Here is a 14,845-nt window from a genome sequence, read left to right on the forward strand (position 1 = left end):
AACCAATTATGTACTTTTGAAGAGTAGTTACTGCTATAATTTATGAAACCCGGCAGTAAATTTGTGCACAGCAAGTTCATATAACCAGCAATGTGATAATGACCACATAATCTTATTTTTTTGTTTAAGTGAAGTTGGTTGAGGAATAAATATTAGCCAGGATATCAGATAGAACTCCCCTGCTCTTCTTCGAAATAGTACCATGGGATCTTTTACGTCCACCTGAGCGGGCAGACAGGGTTCATCCGAGAGACCACATGTCTGATACAGCGCCAGTCTCCGCTCCTGCCCCAGCTCATCTGCTGAAACCCTCACCCATGCTTTTGTTACCTCTACACTTCTAACACATTCCTGGCTGGCCTCCCAATTTCTACCCTACGTAAACTTGAGGTCATCCAAAACTCGACTGCCCGTGTCCTAACTTGCACCAAGTCCCGTTCACCCATCACCCCTGTGCTTGCTGACCTACATTGGCTCCCGGTTAAGCAGCGCCTTGATTTTAAAAATTCTCATCCTTGTTTCCAAATCCCTCTCTGGCCTCGCCTCGCCCCTCCCTATCTCTAAAATCTCTCCCAAGATATCTGCGCTTCTCTAATTCTGACCCCTTGAGCATTCCTGATTTTAATCGCTTAAATATTGGTGGCCGTGCCTTCAGCTGCCTAGGCCCTAAGCTCTGGAATTCCCTCCCTAAACCTCTCCGCCTTGCTACCTCTCCATCCTCTTTTAATACGCTCCTTAAAACCTACCTCTTTGACCAAGATTTTTGGTCATCTGCCTTCATTTCTCCTTGTGTTGCTTGGTGTCAAATTGTCTTTGATAACATTCCTGAAGTGCCTTGGGACATTTTACTACGTTAAAGGTGCAAAATAAATATAAGTTGTTTTATCCATTTCACTTTTTTTCGAACAGTTTTGCTTAAAACTTTGAGTGCTGATGACGGCACTGGCTTGAAAGGGTTAAGCTCAGTTTTGTGAGAAAGATTAATTTTGAGAGAATTAATTTTACCATTATTTTCTTACATGATGGACTACAGAACACATCCAAGTTAGACCTCATTTAGTTCATTGTTTTTTTTCAGCGGGGGAGGCTCTTTTTTAATTCTTTCCTCTATTTGGTTTTAGAAAGATCGGATAAATGAGACTCTCCGTTTATAACTTAAAGAATAAAACAACACAGAAGGAGGCCATTCAGCCCATCATGCTGTGCCAGCTTTTATAAAGAGCTATCCAAATAGTTCCACTACCACGCTCTTTCCCTGTAGCCTGCAATTTTTTCCTTTTCAAATTTACATCTTGAAAGTTACGATTGAATCTGCTTCCACCACCCTTAAAGTGAGTGCATTCCAGATCCAAGTTATTCCTTCTGTTGCTCCTGGTTGTTTTGCCAATCGCCTTAAATCTATGTCGTCTGGTTATCGACCCTTGAGCCATTGGAAACAATTTGTCTTCAGTTGCTCTATCTAAAATCCTAATTTTAAACACCTATCAATTCTCTTAACCTTCACTGCTCTAAAGAGAAAAATTAAATTTGTCTGCATTAAATTTCATCTGCCATTGTTGTGCCCACTCACATATTTTGTTCAGCTTATTCTGATAATTTCTGGGCTTCCTCCTTCAATTCCACTGTTCCTGCTGCTTTGGCATTAAGCATTTTGCTTTGAAATTCAGAATCCAAGTCATTGATGTAAATTAGAAACTGGCAGTGGTCTCAACACTGCGCTCTGGAGCATCCTTCTCAGTACTTTAACCCTGCATCACTCTGCCGTTGCCCCTTGTAGAGGTGTCTTCTGTATATGGTCCACGTCTCTGAGCCATATCACTACAGCCCTGTAGACCTTGAGCTTGGTGGCACATTTGAGGGCCTGATCTTCGAACACTCTTTTCCGAAGGCTGCGCTGGCGCACTGGAGGCAGTGTTGAATTGCGTCGTCGATGTCTGCCCTTGTTGATAATAGGCTCCCGAGGTGTGGAAAGTGGTGCACGTTGTCCAGGGCCACACCATGGATCTTGATGACTGGGGGATAGTGCTGTGTGGCGGGGTCAGGTTGGTGGAGGACCTTTGTCTTACGGATGTTTAGTGTCAGGCCCATGCTTTCATATGCCTCTGAAGATGTTGACTATGATTTGGAATTCAGTTTCTGAATGTGCGCAGACACATGCATCGTCCTGGAGAAATACCACCAGCGATGTCTCCGCTAGGTCCTGCAATTCCCCTGGGAGGACAGACGCACCAATGTGAGCGTCCTCGACCAGGCCAACATCCCCAGCATTGAAGCACTGACCACACTCGACTAGCTCCGCTGGGCGGGCCACACTGTTTGCATTCCTGACACAAGACTCCCAAAGCAAGCGCTCTACGCGGAACTCCTACACGGCAAGCGAGCCCAAGGTGGGCAGAGGAAACATTTCAAGGACATCCTCAAAGCCTCCTTGATAAAATGCAACAATCCCACCGACACCTGTGAGTCCCTGGCCAAAGACCTCCGTAAGTGGAGGAAGTGCATCCGGGAGGGCGCTGAACACCTCGAATCTCATTTCCGAGAGCATTCAGAAACCAAGCGCAGACAGTGGAAGGCTCGTGCGGCAAACCAGTCCCACCCACCTTTTCCTTCAACGACTGTCTGTCCCACCAGTGACAGAGACTGTAATTCCCCTATTCGACTGTCCAGTCACCTACGAACTCACTTTTAGAGTGGAAGCAAGTCTTCCTTGATTTCGAGGGACTGCCTATGATGATGACCCCTTATAATAAGACTGGGTCTGTAGTTGTCCATGTCTATTTTGTTATCCTTTTTTGAATATGGACACCACATTCATCTGTTTTCAATCTACTGGTACCTCCCTTATAATTGTCAATGCCTCATAAATCTCTTCTCTAGTCTCGCAACAGAGGAATAAATACCATCTAACCCTGGGAATTTTTGTTTTTAGTCCTTTCAGCTTATCTCTGGCTTCAATCTCATTTATATTGAAGTCTTGAATTGTGCCTTGGTATTTTCTTTTTGGGAGAGGCATGTTGTTCGCGTCTTCCCTTTGAGGAAGTAATCATTCAGAATATTTACGATCTTGCGTTTTTCACTGTCAAACCCACTCAATTAAACTTTGAAATAGTCTTGGCAATTATTTATTGAAAAATATTTAGGTTAAGTCTGAAAATAGTAATAATCTCAATTTTTAAAGACATACGAAAAAATAATAGTTTTATTTGTAATGATAAAATCCAGGTTTTGCTACTTTGCATCCCAGGGATGAGGGACTTCAGTTATGTGAAGAGTCGTGATGGTGTGTGACTTGGAAGTGAACTTGGAGGTGATGGTGTTCCCATGCACCTGCTGCCCTTGTCCTTCTGGGTGTTAGCGGTCGCAAGCTTGGGAGGTGCTGCTGAAGATGTCTTGGAGAGTTGCTGCAGTGCCTCTGATAAATAGTACGCACTGAAGCTACGGTACTTCAGTGGTGGAGGGGTGGATGTTTAAGCTATTGGGTGAAGTGACAATCAAACAGACTGCTTTGCCCTGGATGGTAGGGAGTTTCTTGAGTGTTGCAGCTGCACCTATATGGGCAAGTGGAGAGTATTCCATCACACTCCTGACTTGTGCCTTGCACAAAATGGACAGGCTTTGGGGAGTCCGGGGATGAGCCACTCGCCACAGTATACGCAGTTCCAATTGCCACAGCATTTATATGGCTCGTCCAGTTAAGTTTCTGGTCAGTGGTGACCCCCTAGAATGTTAGTAGGGGACTCGGCGATGGTAATGCCATTGAATGTCATGGAGTGGTGGTTAGGCTCCCTTGTTGGAGATAGTCTTTGCCTGGCATTTGAGTGGCGTGAATGTTACCTGCCACTGATCTCCCCAAGCGTGGATGTTGACCAGGTCTTCCTCCATGCGGGCACGGACTGCTTCATTCTCTGAGGAATTACAAATGGGGCTGAACACTGCAATCATAAGCGAAAATCCCCATTTCTGACTTGGTGATGGAGGGACGTTCATTGATGAAGCAGCTGAAGATAGTTAGGCCTAGAATGCTGCCCTGAGGAACTCCTGCAGCGATGTCCTGGGGCTGAGAGGATTGGAAGAAAAAGGGAGGGCATAGTACTCAGTGACTAGTATTTAACTTGTAAGCGAGAGACTGCAAGAAATCTGGAAGTAATCGTAGACTCAATACCAACAGTTTCCAGTCATTGCAGAGCAGCGATCAACAAAGCAAATAGAATGCCCAGCTACATTGCCAAATTAGTGGAATTTGAGGCTTTCATGCTGAAGATGTATAATGCTCGAGTCAGGCCACGTCTTGAGCAATGCATTCTATTCTGATCACTAAGTTAAAAGGGAGAATTCAAGTCCTGGAAGCAGTACAAATAAAAGGAATCTGGATGAGCTGGAGACTCAGTTATGAGATAGGTCAGGCCATTTAGCATTGAATTCAGATGAATGCGAAAGAACCGTATAGAGGTATGTAAGCTGATATATAGAAAATATTAATCCAAAGCACCATTTCAAATTAAAACACAACTGCAGGATAAGGGTAGATCACAGAAAGAGCGATTAAAACCTGAAGTGGGCTTCTTGGTAAAGTAGTGCAAGCAAAAACTCTGGAGTCATTGAAGAAGTAGTTGGATGGCGTACTGCTGAGACTGTACGTTTCTATAGAGGCATAAGCCAGATGGTCTGCTTCATCTGTGATCTTTGTGAAATAAAATCTTGATTTTCAGTTGTTCAAGTATTCTAATTGCACAATTGATTTTTATTCGTTAAAACCGTTGCTATCAAATGTTTGGCCTGTTTCCCCCCCCCCGCCCTTTTTAACAATACCCCTTCCTCACTGGCATATTTACTCTCCCAGGGGGATGTGAAAATCATCTGCTTTCTGTTCTGTAACCAATGCTTGAGATTGACTCATGTGTATGGCCTTTTCCTCCTCCATTCCCTGTCTCTGCCAATGACACTGATGAGCTAAGAAACTTGCTCTGCGTGAAACTGCATGGTGCAGGGTGTTGGTACACTGAGGCACTGCATGTTTGCGACACCTAAATTGTTAATCGTTACTAATCCTCAGATGTTTCGAGTTTATCTCATTAGCTAACTGATCAGAAATTCAGTGCTGTTTTTCCCGACCACCACTCTTTTTGCAGAAGCAAACACAATAACAAGTCTTAATTTGCGCGAGTTACATGTTGATTCCTTGGATGTCAGCAAGCTTTTAATATGACGTTAAAAAGTGGCAATGTCAAAGTATTTCTGGAAAAATCTGAGTGCTGATGATAAATTTCTTTAAATGGACTGTCTTTGTGGGTATATCATGATCATTTCCAGAGTCAGGAAATCTCATTCTTGGGAGAACTGTAAAAAGTTGCAAAATAAGTGCAGTTTTAATTGTCTTTTGATATATAGGACATCATTTCACTTGGATTTGCATACAGTCCTGATAAGTGGGTTAAGTAATTCCCTTCTGTCCCTTCACTGGAAATAATTACTAACTAATTGCTCACACTGAACAGTTACTACCAAATGTTGCTTCACTTAGGATCCTTACCAATTAAAATACTTGTCACACTCTAATTGTACAAGTGGTACAGTAAGTAAGGGTAAAGAGACCCTCTTCAGTTTAGCAATTGAAATGTGAAGACTAGCGATTTGTTAGTGACTTCTGCATTTAACTTGATATAGGTCCTGGGTTTTCAAAGTGACAAAATATTTAATTTAGAATAAATCCAATTAGCTACATTTTTAATCATGCACGGGATGTGGGTGTTGCTGGTAAAGCCTGCATTTATTGCCCATCCATAACTGTCCCTCGAAGGTGGTGATGAGCCGCCTTCTTGACAACTGAATGGCTTGCTCGGCCATTTCAGAGGGCAGTTAAGAGTCAACCACATTGCTGTCTGGAGTCACATATAGGCCAGACTGGGTAAGGACAGCAGATTTCCCTCCCTAAAGGACATTCGTGAACCAGATGGGTTTTTATGACAATCTGGTAGTTGCATGGTCTAGCTTTTTATTTCAGATTTATTTAATTAAGTGAATGTAAATTCCCCAGCTGCCATCTCTGGATCATTAGTTCAGGCCTCCGGATTACTAGTCCAGTAACATAACCACTATGCAACTGTTCCCATTAAGTGATGTCTCATTTCATATTTCTGAAATTGTTGACAAAGCAAAAAGTATAAAGAACTTGGAAGTGGTTTGGCATCTTCATTATAACTGTAATGGTCTTGAGTAGGAATGCTTGAGATTTCCTTTTGATAATTTTGGTAGGCATTCTTGCGTGCGTGTTGTTTACAATGCAAATTGTAAAAAACTTCACTTCCACCCCCTCAAAAAATGCTACCGTCTGATTTTTTCTTTTGTTCTTGAACTTTGGCGCGGCAGCATTTATTGCCCATCCCGAGCGGATGGTGGTGGGCCGCCTTGAATTGTTGCAGCCCTTGTATTAGTGATACTTCCACATTCTGCTGTCAGTATAGCAACTGCTCAGTGTATATAGAATCATAGGCCCCAAGTTTCCACACGATAAAAAACGGGCGCTCCTCCGAGCTGGGCGCCCGTTTTTCGCGCCGGAAAAAAAACGCGCGATTCTGGAGTGCCCTGCAGCTCCATGTCTGCTTGGCGCGGCGCCCAGGGGGGCGGAGTCTACCACTCGCGCCAATTTTGTAAGTGGGAGGGGGCGGGTACCATTTAAATTAGTTTTTTTCCTGCCGGCAACCGTGCGCGTTGGAGCGTTCGCGCACGCACAGTGTGAAGGGAACATTGGCACTCAGCCATTTTTGTAGTTCTTTGTAGCTGTTTAATTTTTGAACATTTTTTAATAAAAGCACATTGCCATCAGCAACTAGGCTTCTTGCAGCAGTGAGAAGGCTGCAGGAAGCCTCAGAAAGTTGAGGCAGTCGTTTCCCGACGGCCTCCCCCCACCCCCCCCTGCCGTCGGGAATGGCTGCTGAACTTGTGAGGCTTCCTGCAGCCTTCTCACTGTCTCTTTCCCCCCCCCCCCCCCCCCCCCCCGCCCGCCCGCCGTCTGGAACGGCTTCCTCCTCCCCCCACCGCGGGAACGGACGGCTTCCTCCCTCCTCCCCCCACCGCGGGAACGAACGGTTTCCTCCCTTCCCCCCACCCCCCGTGGGAACGGACGGCTGCCTCCTCCACCCCACCCCCCCCCCCCCCCCCGCGGGAACGGACGGCTGCCTCCTCTCTCTTTCCCCTCCCCCCCCCCCCCCCCACAGGAATGGACGGCTGCCTCCTCCCCCCCTGCCGTCGGGAACAAACGGCTTCCCCCTCCTCCTCCCCCCCCCCCCCCCCCCACCCGCCGTCGGGAACGAATGGCTGCCTCCTCCCTCCCCCCCCCTGCCGTCGGGAACGAATGGCTTCCTCCTCGCCACCCCCCCCTTGCGGGAACGGCTGCCTCAACTTGTGAGGCTTCCTGCAGCATTCTCCGTGGCTGAAGCACTTTCACACAGGTAGGAAGATGGTTTATTTAATCTTTTCTTTGTTTATAAATTTTTATTCAGGTTGGATTTATTTGTATAATATTTGTATAAGTATAAATAAGGATTTATTATAGAATTTAATGACTTCCCTTCCCTCCCCCCCCCCCCCCCACCTCGTTCTGGATGCCTAATTTGTAACCTGCACCTGATTTTGTAATGTGTAGACATGGTTTTTTCAGTTCTACAAAAATCTTCACTTGCTCCATTCTAAGTTAGTTTGGAGTACGTTTTCAATGTGGAAACTTTGAAATCAGGCGTCAGTGGCCGGACACGCTCCCTTTTGAAGAAAAAATTCTGTTCCAAAATGAAACTGTTCTAACTGACTAGAACTAGGATAGTCCGTTCGCCACCAGTTGCTGCTAAAAATCAGGCGCAAATCATGTGGAAACTTGGGCCCATAGAATGGTTACAGCATGGAAGGCGGCCATTCGGCCCGTCGAGCCTGTGCCGACTCTCATCTTGTCCCACTCCCCTGCCCTTTTCCAGTAGCCCTGTAATTCTTTTTTTCTTCAGATACTTATCCAATTCTCTTTTGAAAGATAAAATTGAGTCTGCCTCCACCACCCTTTCAGGCAGTACATTCCATATCTTAACCACTTGCTGCGAAAAAAGTTTTTTTCTTGCGTCGCCTTTAGTTCTTTTGCCAATCTCCTTAAATCTGTGTCCTCTGGTTCTCGACCCTTCTGCCAATGGGAACAGTTTTTCTATCTACTCTGTCTTGACCCCTCATGATTTTGAACACCTCTATCAAATCTCCTCTTAATCTTTGCTGCTCCGAAGAGAACAACCCCAGCTTCTCCAGTCTATCAGCATAACTGAAGTCCCTCATTCCTGGAATCATTCTCGTAAATCTGTTCTGTGCCTTCTCTAAGGTTTTCATATCCTAAAGGGTGGTGTCCTGAATTGGACACAGTACTCCAGTTGGGGCCGAACCAGTGTTTTATACAGGTTCATCATAATTTCCAAGCCCAGGATCCCGTAAGCCTTTTTAACCGCTTTCTCAACCTGCCCTGCCACCTTCAACGATTTATGCACACATATCCCCAGGTGTCTCTGTTTGTGCACCCCCTTTAGGATTGTACCATTTAGTTTATATGTCCTTTCCTCATTATTTCTACTAAAATACATAACCACATTTTTCTGTGTTAAATTTAATCTGCCACGTGTCAGCCCACTTCACCAGCCTGTCTGTCTTCCTGAAGTCATTCACTGTCTTCCTCACTGTTCACTATACTTCCAAGTTTTGTGTTGTCTGCAAATTTTGAAATTGTGCCCTGTACACCCACGTCCAAGTCATTAATATATATCAAGAAAAGCAGTGGCCCAAGAACCAACCCATGGGGAACATCACTGTGTACCTTCCTCCAGTCTGAAAAACAACCGTTCACCACTACTCTCTCTTTCCTGACACTTAGTCAATTTCGTATCCATGCTGCCACTGTCCCTTTTATTCCATGTGCTTCAAATTTGCTGGCAAGCCAATTATGTGGCACTTCGAACGCCTTTTGGAAATCCATGTACATTACCCTCATCAACCCTCTCTGTTAACTCATCAAAAAACTCGATCAAGTTGTTAAACACGATTTGCCTTTAACAAATGCGTGCTGGCTTTTCTTGATTAATCCACTCCTATCCAAGTACCTGTTAATTTTGTCCCTGATTACTGTATCTAAGAGCTTACCCACTATTGAGGTTAAACTGACTGTCATGTAATTGCTGGGTTTATCTTTACACCCTTTTTGAACAAAGGTGTAACATTTGCAATTTGCCAGTCCTCTGGCACCATCCCTGCATCTATAGAGGATTGGAAGATTATGGCCAGTACCTCTGCGATTTCTGCCCTCAATTCCCTCAGCATTCTAGGATACATCCCATCCGCTCCTGGTGATTTATCTACTTTAAGTACAGCTAGCCTTATGCAAAGTACTCATTTAGTACCTCTGCCATACTTTCTGCCTTCAAGCAGAGGTCTCCTTTTTGGTCCCACCACTCCTCTTCCTACCCATTAACTATTTATATGCCTATAGAAGACTATTGGATGCCATTCTGTTCTCATACCCTCTCTTTGCCCCTCTTATTTTCTTTTTCACTTCCCCTCTGACCTTTTCTACATATACCTTGATTCTCAGATGAATTTGAAACCAGATATGCGCTCTTTTTCTGCTTCTTCATATTCATTATTTGTTTCGTCATCCAAGGAGCTCAGACTTTAGTTGCCCTACCTTTCCCCTCGTGGGAATGTACCTCGACTGTACCCAAACTATTTCCTTTTTAAAGACAGAATCTATATGGCTGGAGTTAATATTGGCTGCCTGCCAATCCATGATTCCAGTTTTCCCAGGCCAGATCCGTTCTCATCCCACTGAAATTGGCCTTCCCCAGATAAACATTTTTATTCGAGGTTGCTCCTTTTCCTTTTCCATAGCTAATTTAAATCTTATGATACTATGATCACTGGACACTTGCTCCATTTGACCCACTTCATTCCCCAGAATCAGGTCCAGGAATGCCTCCTCCTTCGTTGCACCGGAAGCATACTGATCAAGAAAGTTCTCCTGAACACACTTCAGAAATTCTTCCCCTTCTCTGCCCAAAAACACTATTATACCAGTCTCTATTAGGATAGTTGAAGTCCCCCATTATTATTATTGTTCTTGCACATCTCTGTAATTTCTATGCAAATTTGCTCCTCCATATCTTTACCACAATTGGGTGTCTATAGAATACACCTGGTAGTGTAATGGCACCTCTGTTATTTCTTAACTCCAGCCATATAGATTCTGTCTTTGACCCCTCCAGGACATCCTCCCTCTCTAGCACTGTAACATTCTCCTTAACCAATACTGCCACGCCACCTCTTACCTTTCCTTCCCAATCTTTCCTGAACACCTTGTAACCAGGAATATTTAATACCCAATTCTGCCCTTTTTTGAGCCAGATCTCAGTTATTTCCACAACATTATATTCCCATGTGGCTATTTGTGCCTGGAGCTCACTTACCTTGTTTGTTACGCTTCGTGCGTTCATATACATACACTGTAAACACATCTTCGACCATCCTGTATTCTCTCTTAGTTGGGCCCCACCTAATACCTTGCTATTTCTTAGTTTAGTGCTCTCTGCCTCTCCCAATTCCTTGAGCACTTTATTTCCCCATTCTAATGTTACATCCTGGTGCCCATCCCCCTGCTAAATTAGTTTAAACCCTCCCCGACAGCATGAGCAAACCTCCCTGCGAAGATATTGGTTCTGGCCCTATTGACGTGCAACCCGTCCGGCATGTACAGGTCCCACTTCTTCCAGAACCGGTCGCAATGACACCCAGGAATCTGAAGCCCTCCCTCTTGGACCATCTCTCCAGCCACACATTCATTTGCTCTATCCTTTTTCTACACTGCCTTGCACATGGCACTGGGAGAAATTGGAAATTACTAACTTTGAGGTCCTGCTTTTTACGTCACGTCACGTAACATTTAAATACCACTGCTGTACGTTAGAGAGAAAACAGTAGAGACTAATGTACTTTATTGGGTGGAAAATGTATTAGGCTGACTTAATTAAATTTGATCTTCATTTTACAGCTTTTCCGTGTTACTGTCAAATGTTTTTATGACTCATCAATTATTTCAAAATGGAATTGAAGAATTGCATGCCATTTGAAAGAATATAATCTGAATAATGGGATAATTTTCATTGGTCCAATCCTTTATATATTTGAATGCTCATTTTAGAAATGGTAATGATTATGATGCATGCTCCACCTGAGTATTGAAAATACTAAGCTAATAATTGGCACAGTAAAGGTTTGAATCATGTCATGGGAACTTGCAAAAATTATTGCATGCAAATATTTACAAATGTAATTTTTTTTTTTAATCACGTTGTGGCTTCCTGAACAATTAAAAAAAAAACGTTAATCCTGGGGATTTCCAAATTATTATACTGCAAACCATGTTTTAAAACATGAATACCTTCGGCACTACATCAAAAGAACACTCTTTTTATATATTGCATTTAATGTAAAAAAACCCATCCTGAAGTGCTTCAGAGGTGCAATCAAAAAATGAACGCCAAGCCAAAGTAGGATTTATTAGGAGATGTGACCAAACGCTTGATTAAAAAAAAGTGTTTTTTTTGTTAGGAGGAGAGAGTGATGGAGAGGTTTAGGAAGGGAAATCTGTTGTATGGGGCCAAGATGGCCGAAGGCACGGATGTCAGTGGATGGGGCCAAGGGCAGGAGGGAGGGATGCACAAAAAGCTAGAGTCGAGGAAGAGAGAGTTTGGGCTGTGGGGCTGGTGGAGGTTGCAGAGATCGAGAGGGACAAGATAAATTATTGGGTGGGTGTCTCTGGAGGTAATGGTGTGTGGGTGGGGGAATAAGCCATAGTTTTGGCAGTATTTGGACAGGTAAAAATGGAAGTGAGGGCAAACCCACTGAACTGGACAATGGAAGAGAGGTGTTGGCGGAGGACGCTGTGATGCTCAGAGTGCATTGAGGTCAAAGGGAAGGAGGATGCATAATGCACCACAGTCACAGTCACAGAATGTTTGTGATTTTGGTTAGGGCCGTTTTTGGTGCTCTGGCAGAGGTGGAGAGATGCAAACAGAGAATTACGGAAAAGATGAACATAGATTTCAGGAGTGACAACATGTTTAAGAGGAAAGGGAGATTGGAGATGTAGGGTGGTAGTCTCCAAGGGCAGAGGGGTCGACGGTGGGTTATTTGAGCAGGGTTTGATGACGACAACAACAATTTGTATTTATATCGCACCTTTAACGTAGTAAAACGTCCCAAAGCACTTCACAGGAGCATTATTAAATAAAATTTGACATCGAGCTGCATAAGAAATTTGAGCAGATGACCAAAAGCTTGGTCAAAGAGGTAGGTTTCAAGATGTGTCATAAAGGAGGTAGAGAGGCGGAGAGGTTTAGGGAGGGAATTCCAGAGCTTAAGATATAGGCAGCTAAAGGCACAACAGCTACTGTTAGCTTACTGTCTGCTTTGACTCAGTTGGTAGCGCCCTTGTCTGAGTCAGAAGGTTGTGGGTTCAAGTCCTACTCCAGAGACTTGAGCACAAAAATCTAGGCTGACACTCCAGTGCAGTGCTGAGGGAGTGCTACACTTTCGGAGGTGCTGTCTTTTGGATGAGACATTAAACCGTCTCAGGTGGACGTAAAAGATCCCATGGCACTATTTTGAAGAAGAGCAGAGGAGTTATCCCCAGTGTCCTGGCCAACAATCAACATCACTAAAAACAGATTATCTGGTGATTATCACCTTGTTTTTTTTGTTGGAGCTTGCTGTGCACAAAATTGGCTGCTATTACAACAGTGACTACACTTCAAAAGTACTTCATTGGCTGTAAAGCACTTTGGGACGTCTGGTGGACATGAAAGGCACTATATAAATGCAAGTCCGTCTTTCTTTTACCAATTGTTGAGTGATTAAAATTAGGGATGCTCAAGAGGCCAGAATTGGAGGAGTGTAGATATTTCCTTGTGGGCAATGTTCCTTTTAAGCTCCTTTGCTGTGCATCCCTCATGACTTCCCCACAGCTGGCTTGGCAGCTTTTCAATGCGAAAAACCACGCATGCGCTGTATTTTGAATGGGCCACACACCCCAATTTTTTTTTATGGGAACATTAGTTGTAGGGCTGGAGCAGATTAGAGATAAGGAGGAATGGGGCCATGGATTGTCTTGAAAACAAGAATGAGAATTTTAAAATAAAGGCATTGCTTAACCGAGAGGAAGTGGAACAGTACCTGAGCAGAGGGGGCCAGGAAGGGAATTTAATGGGAATGTGGTAAAGGGTGCAGGCAATGGTTCTTGTGGATGAGGTGAGTTTGGAGAGGGCATGGAGGGAGATAGGAGGGAAGTTAGAAAGAGACACAGGTTCTGGACTACAGCGGGCGAGGTTTGGCTTTATGGGCAAAGGAGGAAGCAGCTGAGGAATCGGGGTATTATTGAAAGTACTGAGCATTGATCTTATGAATAATATTTGACTCTCAATTACAGCTTGACATTTCAGCAGCTACACTGATTAAGGACCGATGGCTGTTTACCACGTTTAGGCCAAATCATTTTCATTGCAGTATTAAAGCTATGAATTAAGTTATGAATTTTCACTGGCTCTAATTCTCTATCTCCTCCAGCACATTATTTTTTTTCCAGGTCTATGGAACAGCCTGAACTGTGGAACGCATAGTGGCAGGCAGTTGTGGATTATGCCACCCGGCAACAAGGGGGTGCTTTGCGCACATAATAAGCGTTCTATAATATGTAGTGATGTTTAAGTGATGGATTTTATTTTGTAGATTTCCAGGACTGTAACTCAGATGGCTTGGGACTTCTCCAGCCTTAGGCAGAGGAAAATGCCACTCACTGTGACTTGTATACATGCCATAGGTGCTTTACTAGCAACAATAACCGTTTCAGTCGGGCGGAGACCTTCTGTCCATCTATCCCACCTATTCACAGTATTTCCTTAATGCATTTCTGATAACCCTGAATCCCATATATGTGAAAATATAGAGTATGCAGATGAGCAGTGGGGAGTTACTACAATAAGTGGTAAGAATTGATTTTCGCTGCCAGCAGCAAGAACTGTGCTTGTCTGTTGTGGAGACCTTCCTCTTCCTTCTGAGCAAACATGGGAGTTAATCTGAGGTACTACCTGCATGAGTTCTCTGGCATGTGAGTGTACAATGAGGAGGTGTGTAAAAGTGCATTTACCCAGCTGTAGTCTTTCTAATTGATGGAATGGAATTGATGGATTTTGAGTTCTGGACAAAATGCTAGATTTGAAGAAATGCAGCTGGGCCACCTCAGTGACGTAGGAGAAAATTGATATTGTGTCTAGGGACCGAAGGGAATTTGGCATGCAAGAGACAATGGCATAAACAGCTCACTAGAGTGGTTACCTATACTCACCTGTCTTGGGCAAGCAGGCAGCTATTGATGAGTCTTTTACATCCATTTACTTATTTGCACTTGCCTTTTCAAAGGTGGTTAAGATTTGCTTAATTGTACAGAAATATAGAGACCAAATTTGTCCAGGAGTTGCTCCGTTTTTTTTGGAGCAACTTGATTTTTCTGGAGTATCTTAAAAATCCCCATTCTGCACATTTAATTTGCGCCAGTGTAAATGAGTTAGTTAGGATTTTTTTTAGTTTTGTTTTTTTTTCCAAAAGGGGGAATTACCAGCCATTTTGCCCATTTAAGCCAGTTTGGACAGCTATTAGTTGCTCCAAACTAACTTAGGCCAGCGTATGTGGCCACTTGTGGCCGCACAGAAAAACCTTGTGGAGAGTTAAGAAATCAGCGCAGGTAGCCAGAAATTGGGTGGGGGGTGGGGGGGGGGGGCAA

General features: G+C 44.0%; 1 protein-coding gene across 3 annotated transcripts in view; it reads left to right on the plus strand.

Moving 5' to 3' along the window:
* Positions 1 to 14,845, plus strand: part of rngtt (RNA guanylyltransferase and 5'-phosphatase) — a 522,369-nt gene that overhangs the window by 111,172 nt on the left and 396,352 nt on the right. The gene's annotated exons all lie outside the window — the stretch shown is intronic.

This window comes from Pristiophorus japonicus, chromosome 7 (assembly GCF_044704955.1).
Source record: "Pristiophorus japonicus isolate sPriJap1 chromosome 7, sPriJap1.hap1, whole genome shotgun sequence".
In the NCBI taxonomy this organism is placed as follows: Eukaryota; Metazoa; Chordata; class Chondrichthyes; family Pristiophoridae; genus Pristiophorus; species Pristiophorus japonicus.